Source organism: Tachysurus fulvidraco, chromosome 16 (genome assembly GCF_022655615.1).
Source record: "Tachysurus fulvidraco isolate hzauxx_2018 chromosome 16, HZAU_PFXX_2.0, whole genome shotgun sequence".
NCBI classification, from domain to species: domain Eukaryota; kingdom Metazoa; phylum Chordata; class Actinopteri; order Siluriformes; family Bagridae; genus Tachysurus; species Tachysurus fulvidraco.
In genome coordinates, this window is record NC_062533.1 from 19,647,982 (window position 1) to 19,669,203 (window position 21,222).

Here is a 21,222-nt window from a genome sequence, read left to right on the forward strand (position 1 = left end):
AACAGTACACGCAGAACAGTACACACAGAACAGTACACACAGAACAGTACACACAGAATCAGTGACTCTGATCCACTCACCTTTCGCCTCAGAATATCAGCAAGCGTTAGGAGGTAATAGGGGGTGAGCGCCGCAAACTGGAGCTCCGGAGTAGTACGCTGACACAGAAAGCCGTAGCCCTTGAAGAGCAGTGCAGCGATTTCAGCCATCATTACTGTCTGGAAAGGAAACATCTCTTTAACTTCATGTCTCACTGAACACAGATTTATTATTTTATATTCATACAATAAGATCTTTTTGTTCAAAAGCGGGACAATTTGCTCTCAGCATCAACATTTCTAAAGTGTCTGATTACAGTAGGATTTTAGAGTTTGTAGAACAGCTTTCTGTTTAAAGTTAACTACATTTCAGCTCCATGTGAATTTATCTACATTGAGCTACATCAGCGTATGTTTCTGATCCATGAGGTGATTTTGTTCTCAGAGAGTTTTAACTGAACAATTTCTTACAATTTGTCCAGTTTGACTTTTAGTGTGATAATAATAATAAAAATTATAAAAATAATATAATATAAAAATAATTAGGATATTTTGTGTAGAACCCTGAACAAATCTTTGGATTTCTGAATCTTTAACTGTTTTATTTTGTGTGTGTTTTGTGTCTGACATAATGCACACCTGACAAATGTTTTTATTTATGTTATTATTTTCTTTTCTTAGTCATATTTTTAAAGGAATTTTCAAATGTGTGTATGTAAAATATTGAAAAAAAAAACTGCATTATATTGTGTTTACTGAAAACATCATTTCTTTTCTGTCCCATGAGAGATGTGGACTTTGACCTCTCAAATTCAAGGGGAGGGGTTAGAGAAAAAAGGATACGGGGGAGTGAGAATATTGCGCGGGAAAAAGTTGAGTTTGACATGGAAAATTGGTCGGTTTGGAGAAAAACTGACATTAGCCAAGGCTCACGGACATTCTGAGTGACAACTTATCTGTGAAGATTTGTGTGTGTAACTTTTGGAGTTCGACAGAATTCGGCGACAGGCCGCGCGCATTTCAACTCGTGAGTCAGAGCTACCGAAGAAAGTTTGTCAAATCCGTGCTTAGTGTGCTTAAGAAATTGAATCCGACGAGTCAAAATCGGGAGTTCTGTGTTGAATCTCGCGGATGCATCAAACCCGTTCAAGGAGGGAGGAGTTCATTGCGGGTCCTTTCATCGTCGTCATGGAAAATGTCCCGGATGCTGTTTGTCATCTCGTCTGAATGTGAGGATTGGAGGTTGTCATTCTGTAATTGGAATTTCATTTTTCCTCTCATTAGTGAGTACATTGGCCTGGCATGAAAAAAAGCTCCAACTAGTGCACCATCTGTGTATTGAAAATCCCAGCTGGGTAAAATTTGAGAGTACAGGACAATTGTTTTTTTCTTTCTTCATTTTATTTGGGGTTACAGTTATTGAGATCTACTGTTGTTGTGAGTGACTCTGCAAATTTCATTATTTGACCATTTAAAGGAACACACAAAAGAAAAGAGTACACCAAGACAAAATAGTTCTGAGAAAAAATAAATACATTTGTTGAGTTCATTGTAAAATTGTTTTTTTCTTTTTTTGAATATTTGTCATTTCCAATTTAAAGGTAAACACAAAAAATCAAGTGAATATCTGAGATCTGGGTGTTGTGATTAATAGGATTAATGTGATTAATGGTATAATTTAGAAATGTGTCTCTCACCAGGTTATTGTTGATTTCCCTAGACTTAATTCTCACATTTGAGCCACATTTATTGGTGAGACGGCTACATTTGTGTTTGTCTTTCATTCATGAGAATTTATTTTATTTCACTATAGTAATATTTATTTCACTACATTATAAACAATTTCATGTTTTTTTTTTTTTTTTTTTTACATTAAACTAACATTAAGATATGCATTTTGCATAGGGAGCGGAAAGCCTTGCTGGAAGCTTCCCGGTCAGTCGCTCACCTGTCTCAGGTAAATTCCCGATGTGAAAATAAGTCCTCCCTCCACCTCTACTCCATGTATTTCTATGTCCAGGCCCAGGCAGCAGCAGCGGAAGTTGCGAGCTGGGCCCCGTTCGAAGACCTCTACCCCTCCGCCTCCACCGCTCTTCAAGATCCCCATCCTGAACTGCTTCACCCAACGGAACGCAACGCTGTGATCATCGGAGACTCCATTGTTCACCACGTCCGTGCTGCTGTGGCTAAAGGTAAGGCTCGCACTCACTGCTTACCTAGTGCTCGTGTTCTTGATGTCGCTGCACAGGTACCTGGGATCGTGAGCAGGAACACCGGAGCTGTGGTTCTTCACGCCACCACAAACGACACCAGCCTAAGGCAGTCGGAGGTCCTGAAGAGGCTATTTACTTTAAACAGATGGTTACAGTCATGGTGTCAGGCTCAGAATTTACTCTTTATTGATAACTGGAATGTTTCTGGGAGCGTCCTAGGCATTTCTGTGACGATGGTCTGCACCCCAGCAGAGTTGGAGTGGAGATCCTCTCGCATCACATCTCCAGGGCGCTGAAAACCTTCTGACTGGTAAACTACGATTTAAATCTAAATTTCAATAGCCATACTTCATCTCATCACATTGACACAAATGCACATACTGTATAGCTCATCCTATAGAAACTGTGTCTGTTCCCCGAAGTTCTCTAAATAATCTTTTCGTAATTACACCAGAAAAATACCAAAGAAACAAACAAAAACAGTTCCTAAAGTTTGGGCTTCTGAACATTAGATCATTTGCAGATCTTTTGTTCTATGTTTATGTTCTGTAAAGCTGCTTTGAGACAATATCAATTGTAAAAAGCGCTACACAAACATATTTCTAATGTTCTTTGCAGGAGACAAATAGTGCGGTACTTGGTGAACTGGGAGAGATCCAGGCTGGAGGAGTGAACGCAGGTCTTTCATTCTAGACCCCTTCCTCATTCACAGAGCCCACCCAGATGGACACGTGAGCATAACAAATATATATACAGTATTTTCCGCACTATAAGGCACAGTCTCAATTATGGGTCTATTTCTGTACTTAACCCATACATAAGGCGCACTGGATTATTAGGCGCACGTCCGATTTTTGAGAAAATTTAGGGCTTTTAGGTGCACCTTATAGTGTGGAAAATACTGTATATATATACAATTATTATATAATTGATTGATTATATGTTAGCTTTATGAGTTTGAATTATGATAAAAGTTCTTGATTATATTGGTTATGTTGTATTGCTGTTTTTGCTAAGCCCTTGCTCTTATAATGTTGCTTTGTATATAAGTGGAGTTCTATGTTAAGAGTCCTTAAGCTTACTAAACCTATGAGCTGAACATTGTTATGATCTCAGTCTGTCCCTGTCCAGACTGGGCTTGCACGCACATGCATTTTTTAAGCCTTAGTTTCTCTATTTCCACTAAAGGTCAGGTTCCCCTTAGACCCTCAATCTCAGATTCAGCCGGTCTGTCCATCTGGTCGCCTGAGTCAGCTGTCTCGCCCTTCTCCCTACATGACGCCTGTTTCAGCTGAACTCTTGATTTTCACTTCCTCACACATTGTTGATCAGAGAGGTCAGACTGACGAGGCCTGACAGCACTGAGTCTGGTTACTTTTACTAAGTTTATGATTACAATAAACATCTTTTCTTCTTTACATCTGGCCTACAACATCGCCTACATATGTCCTATGACACCACTTGTAATATTTTCTGCAGCTAAAGGTAATGTACACATTCGCTATTTACCTAGTGCTCGTGTTCTTGATGTCGCTGCACAGGTACCTGGGATCCTGAGCAAGCAAACCGGAGCTGTGGTTCTTCATGCTGGCATGAACGACACCAGCCTGAGGCAGTCAGATCACCATTCACTCACTCCCCCACTCCCCATTGCCCCTACACTGAATAAATTGCCCTACCGGCATTGTTTTCATGTGTCAAGTAAAGTCACTTTTATTGTCACATCACCACAGCACATGTGCCTTGGTGAGTGAAATTCTTAGGAGCAAACTCCAGAAATTGCAGAACAGTTGTACAGATATACTGATAAATATATAGGTAATGAGTTGACAAGTGAAAATGTGCAATTTGCTCATACATATAGTTTTTTTTATAGTGCAATGTGTGTGTACAATATGTACAATTAACAAACACAATGAATTCAACAGGTGAAATGTGCAGTATGCTCATATACTGTATATAGCTGGCACAATGTGTGTACAATATGTACAATTAACAAACAGATAATGGAATCAGCAAATGAACATGTGCAATATGCTCATACGTGTCAGTACACACAGTGTGCTATTGGGCCTCCTTTCAGTAGCACTACACATTATATTCAGTATGCATTTATATATGTATATGTGTAAATATATGTAAATATATTATATATAAAATACTATAACGTGCAAAACAGATTGTACAGGTACAGAAGTGTGCATCAGATGGTATCTAGTGGTAGCAGATGGATTATGGCATTGAATGCAGTGTGTATGTAAAGTCCAGTGTGTCTAGTGCAGTGTTAGTGTATAGTCCAGTGGATAGTCCGAAGTTAAGGTGCAGTGTGTGGCATACCATATTGTAAAGTATGCTGTAGGGTGAATTAGTTGTGACTGTCTGATAGCCTGAGGGAAAAAGCTATCCCTCAGTCGACTGGTGCGGGATCGGATGCTGTGGAGATGTCTTCCTGAGGGGAGCAGAGAGAGCAGTCTGTGGGACGGGTGGCTGGTGTCACTGATGATCCTTCAGGCCTTTCTTATACATCGCCTTGTGTAGATATCCTGGAGGGAGGGAAGCTCACCTCCTACAATGTGGCTGGCAGTTTGCAGTTAGCGGTGCTGTTTCCAAACCAGGCAGTGATGCAGCCCATCAGGATGCTCTCTATAGTGCAGGTGTAGCATGTTCTGAAGATGCTGGGGCTCATTCCAAAGTTCCTCAGCCCTCTCAGGAAGAAGAGGCGTTGATGTGCTTTCTTCTGTATGGCCCAGGTGAGATCCTCGCTGATGTTGACACCGAGAAACTTAAAGCTGCTCACACGCTCCACAGGTGTCTTGTTGATGGTGATGTGTTTGTATTTAATCCTCTGTCTCCTGAAATCCACCACCAGCTCCTTGGTCTTGTCAATGTTGAGTGAGAGGTGGTTCTCCTGACACCATGTAGTCAGGGTGCTCACCTCTTTACTGTAGGCCGTCTCATCGTTGTCAGCGATCGGCCTATCACCGTTGTGTCATCAGCGAATTTGACGATGACTTTGGAGCTATGTGTGGCTGCACAGTCGTGTGTGTACAGGGAGTACAGGAGTGGCCTGAGAACACAGCCCTGAGGAGCACCAGTGTTGAGGATCAGCGGGGATGAAGTATTGCTGCCCATTCTTACCACCTGACTCCTGCCTGTCAGGAAATACAGAATCCAGCTGCACAGAGATCTGTTTAGTCCCAGAGTCTGGAGCTTCACAACAAGTGTGGCAGGCACTATAGTGTTAAATGCGGAGCTGTAGTCCACAAACAGCATTCTCACATAGGTGTTCTTATTTTCCAGGTGGGAGAAAGCAGTATGAAGGGTGAAAGTGATAGCATCGTCTGTGGAAGGGTTGCTACGATATGCAAATTGTTTCTCTGATGAGTCTCTCAAAGCACTTGCTGAAGATGGGTGTGAGAGCAACTGGTCTCCAGTCATTTAGGCATTTTATTTTTCTTTGGTATGGGCAAAATGGTGGATTTTTTGAAGGACGATGGAACCACAGACAGACAAAGGGAGAGGTTGAAAATGTCTGTGAACACACCGGCTAGTTGGGATGTGCATGTTCGGAGCACACGGCCTGGGATGCCATCAGGACCCGCAGCCTTGCGGATGTTTACTCATCGAAAGGATGGGGTTACATCCGTGACAGAGACGGAGAGTGCACTCACATCTTCTGCAGCAGCTCTGTGTGGGTGGGGTTGTGAGCCTTGAAACGAGCGTAAAAGTTATTTAGCTCATCCGGTAGAGAGGCAGCAATGTTCACAGTCGCTGGTTTGTTCCCTTTAAAGTCTGTGATGTTGTTGATGCCTTGCCACAAGCTTCTTGCATCATTGGTGTTGAATTGTTCTTCAACTTTGTTTTTATATTGCCTTTTTGCAGCTTTGATGGTTTTCCTGAGATCGTAGCTGGCTTGTTTGCGATCATCAGGATTCCCGGATTTAAAAGCAGATGTCCGCGCTGACAAGGCCGCTTGAACATCACTATTAATCACGGTTTTCAGTTGGGGTAGCCTCTATGTCGTCATCATCAGACGCTGCCCGGAACATGTCCCAGTCCACGTGATCAAAAGAGTTCTGTAGTATAGCGTCTGATTGGTCCGAGCAGCATTGGATTGTCCTGAGGGCAGGTGCTTCCCGTTTCAGTTTCTGACTTCCTGACTCAGTGCTGTTGTTTTGTGCCCTACACAATGAACATATTTTGTGTTAATGTTTTTAAATAGAAACACATAAAATGGTCACACTGTGGTATTTGTGTAATTTGTTAATAAATTTAAAATACTCTAAAAATCATTTAAAATAAAGGACCTAAACAAACATTTTAATCTGATTCAATGTTCAGTGTCTGAAATATAATTTCAGGTTAAACAGCCACATGTCACAGAGTAACCAGGTCCTTCCCTCACTCACCAGCATTCACATCCACCTGAGTACTAATCAGCACCACCTATTCCGCATTCACCAATCGACACCCCCCCTATATAAGCCACTCTCAGTCACTCACTCAGTGTCTGGTCTCGTATGTACTAATGTGATTTTCTCTGCAGTCATTCAAGCTCCAGACTCCCATTTGTCTCGCAGCAGTCGGCTACCCTTCCTTCATGCTCACTTTTGGACAGGATTTGCTCCTATATACATATATATACTTCCTCAAGTTAAGAATTCAGTTATTATATCCCCTGCATGTGTGTTTGTGTGTTGCAACGTTTTGGTGCTTTCTACTTTCTTCCCTATTATATATGTTCTTAATAACATATTATATATGTTATTATATATGTTCTATTATATATGTTCATGTTATATATATGTTACTAAACTCACTTGGGCTCAAACAAAACATCACTAGTGCAACTCACCGACGTAACCACACACTAGATTTAATAATATCTCACAGAATAGAAGTCACTGATATAGATATCATACCCCAAAGTGATGACATCACAGACCATTACCTTATAATGTACACACTACCTATAGAACAGACTAACTGTGTCTCACCACGTTATCGACTCGGTAGAACCATTATTCCGACCACCAAAGACAGATTCACAAATAACCTGCCTGATCTGTCTGGACTTCTTAATGTACCCTCAAACTCAAACGACCTAGATGCAATGACTAACAGCATAGACGCTATATTCACTAGCACATTAGACACTGTTGCCCCAGTCAGATTACAGAAGGTTAGAGATAAAACACTTGCACCATGGTATAATAGTCACACTCATACCCTCAAGAGAGAAACCCGTAACCTCGAACGGAAATGGAGAAAAACTAAATTAGAGGTGTTTAGAATTGCGTATAAGGACAGTATGTCCAGCTATAGACAGGCTCTAAAAGCTGCTAGGGCTGAGCACCTGAGCAAACTCATAGAAAATAACCAGAACAATCCCAGGTTTTTATTTAGCACAGTGGCTAGTTTAACAAAAAATCAGAAATCTGAACACACTATTCCATCACATTTCAGTAGTGAGGACTTTATGAGATTCTTCACTGATAAAATCGAAAGTATCAGGAATAAAATAGGTGACGCCCAACATATGAGAGCAACCAGTGACACAATCTCACCTAAGGCTTTACACAGCTTTACAAGTACAGGACAGGAAGAGTTAGATAAACTTATTACTACAGCTAAACCAACAACATGTTCACTAGACCCCATCCCAACTAAACTACTGAAAGAAGTGTTACATAAAGCTGGTGAGCCTCTTCTTAATATCATTAACTCCTCGTTATCTTTAGGTTACGTCCCGAAGTCTTTTAAGTTGGCAGTTATTAGGCCACTCATCAAAAAACCTAACTTAGACCCTAATGAACTATCAAATTACAGACCTATCTCACACCTCCCGTTTATGTCTAAAATACTTGAAAAGGTTGTGTCTGTTCAACTGAGCTCCTTCTTACAGGAGAGCAACATCCTTGAAGAGTTTCAGTCAGGTTTCAGGCCCCATCATAGCACAGAAACTGCACTTGTTAAAGTTACAAACGACTTGTTCTTAGCTTCGGACCAAGACTGTATGTCACTATTAGTTCTACTTGACCTTAGTGCTGCATTCGACACTATAGATCACAACATTCTTCTAGATCGCTTACAATATTACACAGGTATTCATGGTCAGGCTTTAAGCTGGTTTAGATCCTACCTGTCTGACCGATACCATTTTGTAGAATTAAATGGTGAATCCTCCAGTTTACTACCAGTTAATTATGGGGTCCCTCAAGGATCAGTTCTAGGACCTCTGCTTTTCTCTATATACATGCTTCCATTAGGGAACATTATTAGAAGACATGGGATTAGTTTCCATTGTTATGCTGATGACACACAGTTATATATCTCATCAAAACCAGATGAAATAGCCACAGTGTCCAAATTAACTCGGTGCCTTAGAGAGATAAAAGACTGGATGAGCTGCAACTTTCTATTGTTAAACTCCGATAAGACTGAAATACTACTCATAGGTCCAAAAACCAGTGCACATAAACTCTCACAACTTAACTCCCATTTAGAGGGATGTACTGTTACAAGTAGCTCGACAGTGAAAGACCTCGGTGTTATACTAGACAGTAACTTGTCTTTTAAAAATCATATCGCCCATACTACCAAAACAGCCTTCTTCCACCTTAGAAACATTGCCAAGCTGAGAAACATCCTGTCTGTATCTGATGCTGAGAAGCTAGTTCATGCGTTCATGACCTCTAGACTGGACTATTGTAATGCATTACTAGGTGGTTGTCCTGCATCTTTAATAAATAGGTTACAGTTAGTCCAAAATGCAGCTGCCAGAGTTCTCACTAGGACAAGAATGTATGACCATATAACCCCAATTTTATCATCTCTACACTGGCTACCTGTTAGGTATAGAATTGACTACAAACTGCTGCTACTTACGTACAAGGCTCTTAATGGTTTAGCTCCCATGTATCTAACTAGTCTGCTAACACGTTACAATCCTTCACGCTCTCTGAGATCACAAAACTCAGGACTTCTGGTAGTTCCCAGAATATCTAAGTCTACTAAAGGTGGTAGAGCGTTTTCTTATTTAGCTCCCAAACTTTGGAATAGTCTTCCTGATAGTGTTCGGGGCTCAGACACACTTTCCCAGTTTAAATGTAGATTAAAAACTCATCTCTTCAGTCAGGCGTACACATAATACATCCCATAATATCATGCACCAGTACATCAGACCAGCACATTTTTATGAACAGCAGATATGTTAATCCCTTTCCACTGCTTCTCTCTTTGTACCCATCCCGAGGCATCCAGACACTGTACCAGCTCCCATCGTCCTCTGTGGGACGAAGCCTTTGGACATCCACTGAGCCGAGGCCGACTCTAAGAATCCTGAGACATCTCCAGTTAGACTCTGTGGTACTCAGAAGATCAGAAGTCCTTAAACCTCACACCAATACAACATTTAACTGACTGTATATTACAATCACACCCCCAGTGTCACCCATATGAGGATGGGTTCCCCCTTGAGTCCGGTTCCTCTCAAGGTTTCTTCCTTTACCAATTTAAGGGAGTTTTTCCTTGCCACTGCTGCCTGAGTCACCTCAGACTTGCTCATAGGGGAATAAATACATACACACTGTGAACTATATACATCTAATAATAATCTAGAATTTTTATTCTGTTAATTCTTATTTCTTTTATTATTCGTTATTTCCTTTATCATTAATTATGTTTACCTTCTGCTCTATGTTTATGTTCTGTAAAGCTGCTTTGAGACAATGTCTATTGTAAAAAGCGCTATACAAATAAACTTGAATTGAATTGAATTGAAATGTTCATGGACTTCAATAGACCGCACTCTATTTTGCTTACCTTGGTCTGTAGCGTGTGACCTAGTACCGTAAGCAAGATTTCACATTTCCAAGGAAAGGCCCTCCAATGGGCAGATTTGTTGTGGCAACAAAACTCTCCGACAGTACAGTCATACAAACTCAAGTGTTATATCTTTTCTCCATCACTCTATTTCTATTTCAGCTCTCCTCAACTCCGGTTCAGCAGGTAACTTCATCTCCTTCAAACTATGTATCTCCCTTCAGATCCCCAAGATCACAGCTCAGTTTGTGCGTCACTTGGCAAGCTAGCATCTCATGGTTTGGTTGTTAAATCCTTTTCACATGCTCCACTATTACCTGAGGTTTCTATTTTTGTGCTGTGACACTGGGGACAAAAAAATGTTAACCATATCTATAAAATATAAAGGTTGAATTCGTTTTAATGCAAAACTTGCACACAAACTGTTGCTGAACTTTAACACCTTTGACGTGGTAAAAAAAAAACCACACTGTCCTCATGCTGGTGTTTAGTTTGAGATCATCTCACACTAGACGATACATGGGAAAGTTAATAGAAACAACAAACCTGCTAAAATTGTTTAGTGCTTAAAATAGGAACCAGAGATTATTCTGTGTTTTTTGGCTATAAATGATGTCACAAGGCAACTGTGGACTGAACTGTAAGATTTGTTTATTAATTCTTTACTAAACAGAGATTTTAATACAACCAGTGAAGTCATTTAGAGACATCTGTGGGAATGAACATGTTGCTAAAATTAGCTTAAATATGAACACAAAAAATACACTGTGGTATTTGTAAAATTTGTTAATGTAAATAGTCTGAAAACATTTAAAATAAAGCACTTCTTGGCACATCATCGGTCTCAACATACATTTTTAATCTGATTTAATGTTCAGTGTCTGAAATTTAATTTCAGGTTAAACAGCCACATCTCATCAGTAATGTTGGAATCTTTATATTCAGCCCTCTTTCACTTACAGGCTCTTAATATTTATGGAAAAGTTAATGTTTTAGTTAAAACAGAAATAAAAGTTTAAATAAATTGTGCACCAAGAACTTTTTCTTAACAATTTAACCTTCTAAATCAAACAAATAATATATATGTATATATTTACATTAAATATCATCTGCACTATTTAAAAAAAATGCTGAGGAAACCTGAAGAAGGCCTCATTAAAAGTACACAAAAGTAAAAAATATGATTTCTCTATTTTATTTTAACTTGAGCGTAAACGTCTTCATGGGTATTTTTGGCTCTGGATGTTCTGGAGGATGAAGGTTTTTTAGCAAAGCTCACAGCTGCATAGTTCAAGACATCATCAGCAGCAGCAGTCTGATGAAGAACAAGAGCTGTTTATTAATCAGAGCGGATTAAACGACTAAAATAATGACTACACTGATATTTAGGTGAATAGATGTCTATTAAAATTCTCTGTGCATTCAGATGTGGATTTATTTAACAGAACAGAATCCCAGTTAATAGAAGACTGGATTACCTGATTGGTGGGAATTTGATGGTTGCTTGATGAAGCATCTGAACAATAAGACACACAAGTAAAGATGAAATTCACATCATACAACAACTTTATACAATAACTTTATAAATAACAACAAATAAAAATAAACAAACCTTTTCTGTGATTTTTATATAAAACTCCAAGCAGAAGTGTGATTACGATAACAGAGAATATATTGGAGGCTATTAAGGGATTAATCCAGTCGTGTTCTGGAAAATACACACAATGTATAAATCTACAACTTGTATAAATATTGTATGATTTATGAAGAGTGAGAGGTTGTCACTATGGAACATTCTGTTATAGACAGTGAAAGGAAACCAAATTATTACTTGTTTCTGGGCTGCATTTTGAATCTCCGTCTGTAGTTCCAGGTGTATTACTGTGTGTCGTGTCTTTATATTTACAGATAAATCAAAAAAGTAGCAAATTAACAGAAATTATACTTAATATAAATAAAGTGAAATATTCAACATTTAATACATATAGACATAATTCTGGTTAAAGTGTTGATCTGGAATTAGCAGGTTATCAGAGTAAAACTGTTTACCTTCAAATTGCAGACGTGTTCCAGATGTGAACTTCACTACATTAACTTCCATTTCTCCACACAAATATTCTCCTTCATCATCTTCTCTTTTTTTTTTAATATTGAGATTAAATTTATTGTTATTTACACTAATACTGTAACGATCATTAAATCCTTCAATAAATTTGTAGCCCAATTCTTTATTGTATGGTTTTGCAATAAACTGAGGTAATTTTCCTGAAATCTGTCTGTACCAAACTACATTCTCTTTCTTTGTGTCACTGCTAATGTTACACTTCATAGTTACATCTTCTCCACGCTTTACTGTTATCACGTCAATCTCCTTGATGTCAGAAGTTTTCACTGTAAAAATGTTTAATATTTAATGTCAGTAAATGAGTTAAATATAAAATATTATAGTTTTACATTAAAGTTTCAGAAAGTTACTCACCAGCTGTGAAGAGAGAAAAAAGAGCACAAAGAGCGACAAAGAGTCTGATCATCGTTCCTGTTCACACCAAGTGATCTAATGAACTTGTGTGTTCAGTACAAAACCAGGTCCAGACTCAGATCATTGCCATGCTGCTCGATGAATTCCAAGTCTGAAGTCTTGTGTTAAACGCTGCTGACAGGTCGAGTAGGATGAGGACAGATGACAGCTTGGCTGATCTAGCAGCATGTAGTTTCTCAGTAACAGCTATTAAACTCGACCACTAGAGAGTCAGCGATGTTCATAGTGGACTTCTTCTGGGATGCCTACAAATCCCACCCCCCGCCCTGTCTTCAAATCAGATCACGCTTCCCTCCTGCTCGTGCAAACTTAAACCCGCCCTCAGAACCAAACAATGCTGGTGGTACAGTTTAGATTCTACGCTACAGGACAGTTTAGATTGCGTGGACTAGGACATGTCTGGGTCTGACTTTGGTGATGGAGCTTTACTCAGATACCATAAAGTTCCATTAGGAAAGTGTTTTTTCACTTGTTCTCTTTTGTTCTTTCTTTTTCTTTTCCTCTGGCTGATATTTGTTGTTTTTATTGCTGACTGTTGACTCGCTTTTTATAATTACTGCAAATTCATTTAAAAAAGCCTTCATTTTGACCTTTGACCATTTTTTTGCCACTTAATATGTCAGTGTTACAGAAATGTTGTCTTGTTGTTTTCTACCATATCAGTATTCTTTCTAAAGTCGGACATGGTTTCTGACACAAACACACACACACACACACACACTCACACACACACACACACACACACTCAAACTCACACACACACACACACACTCAAACTCACACACAAAACACAAAAAAACACACACACACACTCAAACTCACACACACAAACACAAACGCGCACACACACACACACACACACACACACACACACACTGATGGAACACAAATATCTCAAACTAACAACACCATGTGGCCATTAAGGTGTGAAACTGTCAAACACATAGACTCATGCAGCTATATATGTTTGAAATGACAATAAAAGCTACTTGACTTGACTCAGTGTTTTATTTGGGCTTATCATAATTATTCATATGTTTACAAAATTGTCAGTTTATACTTTACTCTGTTGTTGAGACCTTTAGGCTGGATATCAGGCCTTACACAGTTAGAGCACGGTTTCTAGCTCAGTCTGAATAGTGCTCTTAACATACATGTTATTTATTAAAGATATTTTTAATGTATGAATTCCAGCTTTTGTGTTTTGTCCTGAGATTCTAACATAAAGACATTTAGACCATTAACGTGACCCAGAATAAGTGTGTGTGTGTGAGCTGCTGGCTAAAACACCCAGCCTCTGAAACTCAGAAACCACAATGCTATTTCATTTAAACTGAGACTACAGCGTAGTGTGAGAGAGATCGCTGCTGCAGCCAGTAACACTTCTACACATGTGTTAAGAGTATTTTCAGACATAGCTTGAACACTTCAGTCTACTCTCATGACTGTTTCTAGGCTTGTTAGGAGCTTTGGCTCATAATCCCAGGTTTGTTTTCACACAGAAATTAATTCTAAACTATGGATTATTTCTACTGGACAATTTTTTAAAGTAAAGTAAAATATTACAAGGACATCCTTCTAGCTCTTTATAGCACTTTGTGCACAGGTTTAGAATAAATAAATATGGGCATGTTTTATACAGTTACTTATTAAATGATTCATATTTATGAAAAAGGATATGAGACTATTATATCACATTTGTAAAGGCTTCATAGAGTTGTAACACATTCGTGCTGTTCATTCAAGCTGTGTAATATCCAAGCCTGATTGCATCATGTTCAAACCCTTGCCTGGTGTCTATGGTTTACAGTTTGACTTTTTTTATTGCTTGTAGCCTGTAAACCAACACTAATGTACAGAAAAATAAACAAAGTACAATTCCTCATGTGAAAAGCACTTTTGCAGTGACAGCCATCTTGGACAGAGCAATTCTGGATCTCACTGCAATTTTGTATCCCTCTGCATTATTTAAGGACACCGGCTCTCTTCTGTTTTTGAGTATCACACCTTGGTCCTGTGTTTCTCTGCCTGTTTTTGACCTTGGTTTCTTCCCATTTTCCAGCTATAGCCTCACTTTTGATGCCTTGTTTGTCGATTAGACTGTCTACTGTTTACAAGTTTGGAGTATTTTAGGATTTGTTTGCTATGGACTATTTACCCCACTGTACCTGAGCTTCGATATGTGCCACTGTTTAAACCATGCAACGTTTTTTCGTGAGTTCTGCCTGGAATATGTATTTTTACTGCTGTTTTACCTGCCATAGTTATAATAATTTGTTTTTGTGCACACCATTGCCCACCATTTGTTGTGACTGTTTTCCTGAACACTGTTTGAACGTTCTCTTTCTGTGGATTGTTTATCTGCTTGAAAGCTCATTAAAGACTGTTCAGTTTTACGTCTGTCTCACATTTGGGTCAGCTGTCCTTCCTGACACAAAGGTGCAAGTAAGAAATTTTTAAGCATCTCCAAAATGACAAATCTTGTGGCGATTTCCCTAGTATGCAATACTTAGTACTAAATGTGGTGTTACCACTTGTGGTCTGACACAGTTATGGTCACCCAAGGCTTGTTTATGTGCATGAAGAGTGAAGGCTAACCCGTGTGGTCTGATCCCACAAAAGACCAACTGTAGTCAAATTGCTCTAAAGGTTAATGGTGACTATGATAGAAAGGTGGCAGAACACACAGTTCATTGCAGTTTGCTGTACATGGCACTGCATAGCCTCAGACAGGTCAGAGTGGGAGTTTGAGCTCTCCTGACCCCTGCCTCAGTGCATCTAACTCGACCAAACCTAATGGTCCCCCTGGTCATTTGTTTGTCAATGATTACCTGCTGCTTCCCCAGGTCCACCAGTAGGCTTCCTGGTTCACCTGACACCCCCACCTCCAGTAGCACTCTGGGCCTGCTGAGGTCACACTTTTGGTGGCCAACCATGAAACCAAAGGTCAGTCCTTTGTCTCTGCAGTGGAGCAGTTTCCATGGCTAAAAACCTCTTGCACAAAATGACTTGTCTTTTGCAGGTTTTGATGCATGTGACATGCCATCCTTCTAAAATGTGCTGTTCATCACTTTAGAAGAAAAAACATGAAAAAATGGCTGCAATTTTGCATAACAGTGAGCAAAAAGTGGTGAAACTGCAACTGATCCACAGTTCAGAAGGAATTGACACAAGAGATGAATCTCCTTGATGAAGATGATGTACAACCTGTGTCTCTGCTAGAGTGTGCATAAATGTCTATGAGGACTTGTCCTCCATAACTGGTCTAATAAATAAAGGGTATTAATTAATGAATGCTCTCACACTATGTGATTACTAAAGAATTAAACTGTAAAACACATCTTGACTTATGCTCGCAAAACCTTTAGACAGAGTGTTGCTGCAGTCTACGAGTCCGGCAGCTTCATCACCTTTAATGTGGTTAAAACCTTAATGGCCTCACGCTTCTGTTTGGTTTGAGCTGTTTGTGCTCTGGTTTCCATCACACCAGAGAATGTGTCAGTGTTAGTGGAAACAGCTCTGTGGTTTAAAGTGGTATAAAGTAAAACGTTGATTCTTTCTTTATCAGGGCATTAAGAAATGTTCATAAAATAAAATACAAACAAATGTCCTGACATGTATTCATGATTCTACATTAAGAAGGTTAAATATAAAATAAAGAAATAAATAAATCGATTGAAAGAAAGAAAGAAAGAAAGAAAGAAAGAAAGAAAGAAAGAAAGAAAGAAAGATACATTTAAATCATGTATTGAATAACAATTTATTTTTCAGTACTGTTGAGTTAGTATTTATTCAGTACATTCATTGCAGCTCTACATGACAGTGAAACATCTGAGACTTTTTTCTTTTAAAAATATTTTAAAGACAAAATACAAAACTACAAGCAAAATGTCAATGAAATCACAGACCAAGACTGGTCTAGAAGTAGGCTGTGATGTCTGTAACTTTATTATTGTGATTTTTCTCGCTATACAATTACGAAAACTGATTTTTTTTATGTCGAGATCACAAGAAAACAAGAAAGACAATATGTAATAATGCATGGTAAATTACAGCAAAAGTGAAACTAACGAATGTATTCTATTTTTTTTACAAAAAAAAATTATTGTAGAGATAACCAGAAAGCCAAGAACACCAACTCTAAACATGGAAAGAAAGATCATCACTGGAATGTGGAAAGAACAACCTGTATGGAAAAATACAGATGTTTTAAAACACTTATTTTTGAGCCTATTTATGAACAGTGAGAGGTTGTCACTATGGAACATTCTGTTATAGACAGTGAAAGGAAACCAAATTATTACTTGTTTCATTGCAGCTGGGTGAATCTCTGCGTGTAGTTCCAGGTGTATTACTGTATGTCGTGTCTTTATCTTTACAAATACATCAGAAATTCAGCAAATAAACAGATATGATCGTAAATATAAATAAAGTGAAATATTCAACATTTAATACATATGTAGACATAATTCTGGTTAAAGTGTTGATCTGGATTTAGCAGGTTATCAGAGTAAAACTGTTTACCTGAAAATTGCAGACGTGTTCCAGATGTGAACTTCACTACACTTCCTTCCATTTCTCCACAGAAATATTCTCCTTCATCATCTTCTCTTGTTTGTTTAATACTGAGATCAAATTTATTGTCATTTACACTAATACTGAAACGATCATCATTAAATCCATCACTAAATCTGTAGCCCAGTTCTTTATTGTATGATTTTGCAAAAGACTGAGGTAATTTTCCTGAAATCTGTCTGTACCAAAATACATTCTCTTTCTTTGTGTCACTGCTAACGTTACACTTCATAGTTACATCTTCTCCACGCTTTACTGTTATCACGTCAATCTCCTTGATGTCAGAAGTTTTCACTGTAAAAATGTTTAATATTTAATGTCAGTAAATGAGTTAAATATAAAATATTATAGTTTTACATTAAAGTTTCAGAAAGTTACTCACCAGCTGTGAAGAGAGAAAAAAGAGCACAAAGAGCGACAAAGAGTCTGATCATCGTTCCTGTTCACACCAAGTGATCTAATGAACTTGTGTGTTCAGTACAAACCCAGGTCCAGACTCACACCTGATTGGATGATTTGAAGCTGTGGACTGATTTGATTGGTCCATTTGCTGTAATGAGGTGTGAAGCTCACAGTGAATTCTTGTCTATTCTGATGGTGTGACGAGTCACATGACTTTACAGATATGATACACTGGAGCTTTATCAGTCCTGTGTGCTGAAATCTCTCTGATAGAAGAAGTTTAATGAAGAGCAAAAAATGTATTTTCTAAATAAGTTTATCTTTTACTTTGAATCAAACTTAAGAACGCAACTTTACTTTAGAGCTTCCAGTTTAAGCTTAAGCTCCAATTTTTTTTACCTTCAATGACCATAAATATTTATTTACTTTCATATTTTTGTAGTTAAATATACAAAAACTATCTCTTAATGGTTCCATTCCAGTGAAAGCATTTAAAAACACACTTCTGATACTTTTAATGGCATTTTGTTTTCTTTGAAGTAAACACTAATAATAGCATAAAACATGTCCTTGTCATCTGAACCCATAGGTTCTAAACAAAGTCATGAGGATGCAGCCCGGACTTTTGCCATGTGCCTTTTGATTATGTTTTGTGTTCGTGCATCTGCCCCACTCTTGTCTATTCCTTCCCACCTCAGCACACCTGCCCCTTATGTGTCTGTCTTCATTATTTATTAGTGCTGTGCAGAGGTGGCAAAAGTACACACATCCTTTACTCAAGTAGAAGTACAGATACTCAGTTTTTAAAAGACTCCAGTAAAAGTAGAAGTAGTGACTACACTCTTTTACTCAAGTTAAAGTAAAGAAGTATGGGCTCTGACATGTACTTACGTAAAAAGTCGCCGATACTACTACCTGTTTAGTGTCATGCTGGTAACTGGACGTTATGTTATATGTATGTGTGTGTGTGTGTGTGTATGTATATGTATATATAATTTTGGAGTGTGCTGCTGGATATTTGCGTTCATCAGCCACAAGATTGTTACGAAAGGCAGACACTGATGTAGGTGAGGTAGGGTGGAGTCAGCGTTCACATTCATCCCAAAGGTGTTCAGTAGGGATGAGATCAGAAAACAACCACATATAGCAGGAAAGGTCAGGTGACACAATACTTTTGGAAATATAATGTATACCAAGTGTATCACCAAGGCCATATCCCAAACTGTAGGGAGATTCCAGCTCTGTCCTGGAAAACAACTCAAAATTATTGTGATGTTTTACAAATGACAAAATTAATGTTAATTAAATTAAGCACTTTGTGTTTTTTGGGTTGACACCAGGGGCGGTTCTAGGGTTTCATCTTTAGGGGGTTTTAGCCCTCAGTGAGAATTTAAAACAAGGAGAGTTCTATATTACATATGACAACTAAGGTAATAAGAATAGTGACATTTCACTGCTTTTGGTTGCCGTCTTTGCGTCTTTCCGCCGATTAACGTTATAGATAAACGCCTCCAGCTCTGACTGCGCGTGCACGCTGCGCGTACCTGTGCTTCTCCGTTCAAATAAAGCAGACAGCTGAAGACGCACTTTTGAAAGACAACAACACACGCGTGTAAAAGCAAAGTAAAAAATAAAACGCTCTTGGATCAAACTGATAAATAATTTTCTTTCCCATCGACGACATGTCCTGCATTTTAACGTAATTTTTTATTGTTTATTTATGAAAGTCAAAATTATCCTTATAGTTTTAGGGGGGCTGAGATCACAGACCGGGGGCTGAAGCCACCCTAAAAAAGGGCTAGAACCCCCCCTGGTTGACACAATTTGCAATGCATTCGCCAGGAATCCTTTTTGACGCCGAGTATTACAAACATCTCTCTCATATATGGCCATGTGTGTTCAGGAATGTCCTCGTTGTTAGTTATTTTAACATCGGTGACTCCCTCTGAATGAACATTAGCCATTCCTTTTGTAGGCGCTGCTCATTGTTAGCTCCGCTATCCTTAGTCTATGTCTGATAGCCAGTAAATAATACAGTACACCAGTCACATGGGGAAAAAGCCACACAATGATAGGATGATAGGCTGGAAACAGCGCTCAATGAGAAGAAATAATACTAAAAGTAACGAGTCCGTTTTGAAAATGCAAGAAGTAAAAAGAAGATATTTGTGTAAAAATGTAATGAGTAAAAGTAAAAAGTTGTCCGAAAAATAAATAGTGGAGTAAAGTACTGATACCACAAAAATTTACTTAAGTACGTTATCGAAGTATTTATACTCCGTTACTTCCCACCTCTGGTGCTGTGTTGCCTTTGGCACAGCAGAATCTTTGTTTTATGTCTGCAATGTCTTCGTCTTTTGTGTCTTGTTTTTTGAATCTTTCTTTCACAAAAAAAAAACCCTGTTCTCTGACAGATGGATAGTGTCTAGCCTGGCACCGGATAATTATGGGAGCATTTCTTTGGATTATTCTTTCTGCCCTTTACTTTTTGGTTTGGTATTTTATTTATTTATGTTTTGTTTTTTTGTTTTTTTTGGTGGACATCATGCATCTGTTCTGTTGGAGGATGTCGCTTCACTTCCTGTTTTCCCGTGTTTAAGACACCTGTCTCTTAAACTCAACTAGAAATGCGGCGATGTTCATAGTGGATTGCTTTCTCCTGGAATGCCTACAAATTCCAACCCTGCCCTTTCGTCCAATCAGATGACTCTTCCAACCTGCTCCTGCCCATTTACACCTGCCCTCAAAACCACCCAATGATAATTAATCAAATCGAGAATCTAAGCAAAAAGACCAGATCACATTGACAGATCACATTAAGGTGGAGTTTTACTCTGATACAAAATATTCTTTCTTCAGGAAAGTGTTTTTTTCCTTCTTCCCTCTTCTTAATCCTCTTCCACCTGGTTGATATTTGCTGTTTTTAATGTTGACTGTTGACTCTGTTGTGTTACACTTTATAATATAATAACTGCATATTCATTTAAAAAAGCTCTCATTTTGACCTCTGACCTTTTCTTACACATTGAGTTTATTTGGCACTTAATGTGTCAGTGTTACATAACAGTTGTCTTGTTGGTCAGGTGTAAGGTAGAGGCCTTCTCGGGTCTAAAGAAATGTACCCGACCCGAAGTGACCCGAATCACTTTTTACCCCGAACCCGACGTGCATATTTTATTTTTTTTTTAAAGAAAGACCCGACCTGAGACAAACCCGAAAAAATTAGACCCGTGTTCAACTTGACCCGTTGGCAATTTTTTTTAACCTGACTGGACCTGAACGTTGCATAACTCTACATTAAAATAACCGCTACAGCATGGATTAAGAATTGATTGACAGGTCTGTTTCAACGAAAATTAGCTTACCACCAGCCACATGTCACCAGCCACATGTTGCATGTGGCCTTGGGAAACAGAGGAGAGGTTGGAAAAGGACTCGATACACACATGCGAGATACAATAGTTCGGGTCTTCTCGGGTCCGTTTGGTAAAAACACATTCACTTTAAATTACCTGAGACCTGATGCCGCTATTATTATACCCGACCCGTGTCCGAGGTACACATGAAACTTTTAGACCTCGGGTTTTCAGATTTAAGTGGACCCCTGAAGACCTCTAGTGTAAAGTGTAAG

The 21,222-nt window shown here is 38.7% G+C and overlaps 2 long non-coding RNA genes across 2 annotated transcripts; both read right to left on the minus strand.

Annotated features, from left to right (window-relative positions):
- Window positions 1–10,765: 10,765 nt before the first annotated feature.
- Window positions 10,766–11,786, minus strand: LOC125138973. Its single transcript, XR_007138060.1, has 3 exons — window positions 11,688–11,786; window positions 11,554–11,591; window positions 10,766–11,390 (listed from the first exon to the last, which is right to left on the minus strand). It is a non-coding gene; the product is annotated as an uncharacterized LOC125138973 (long non-coding RNA).
- A 593-nt stretch (window positions 11,787–12,379) lies between these two features.
- LOC125138965 lies at window positions 12,380–13,229 on the minus strand. The gene is made up of 2 exons (XR_007138050.1): window positions 12,555–13,229; window positions 12,380–12,466 (listed from the first exon to the last, which is right to left on the minus strand). It is a non-coding gene; the product is annotated as an uncharacterized LOC125138965 (long non-coding RNA).
- Window positions 13,230–21,222: the final 7,993 nt, after the last annotated feature.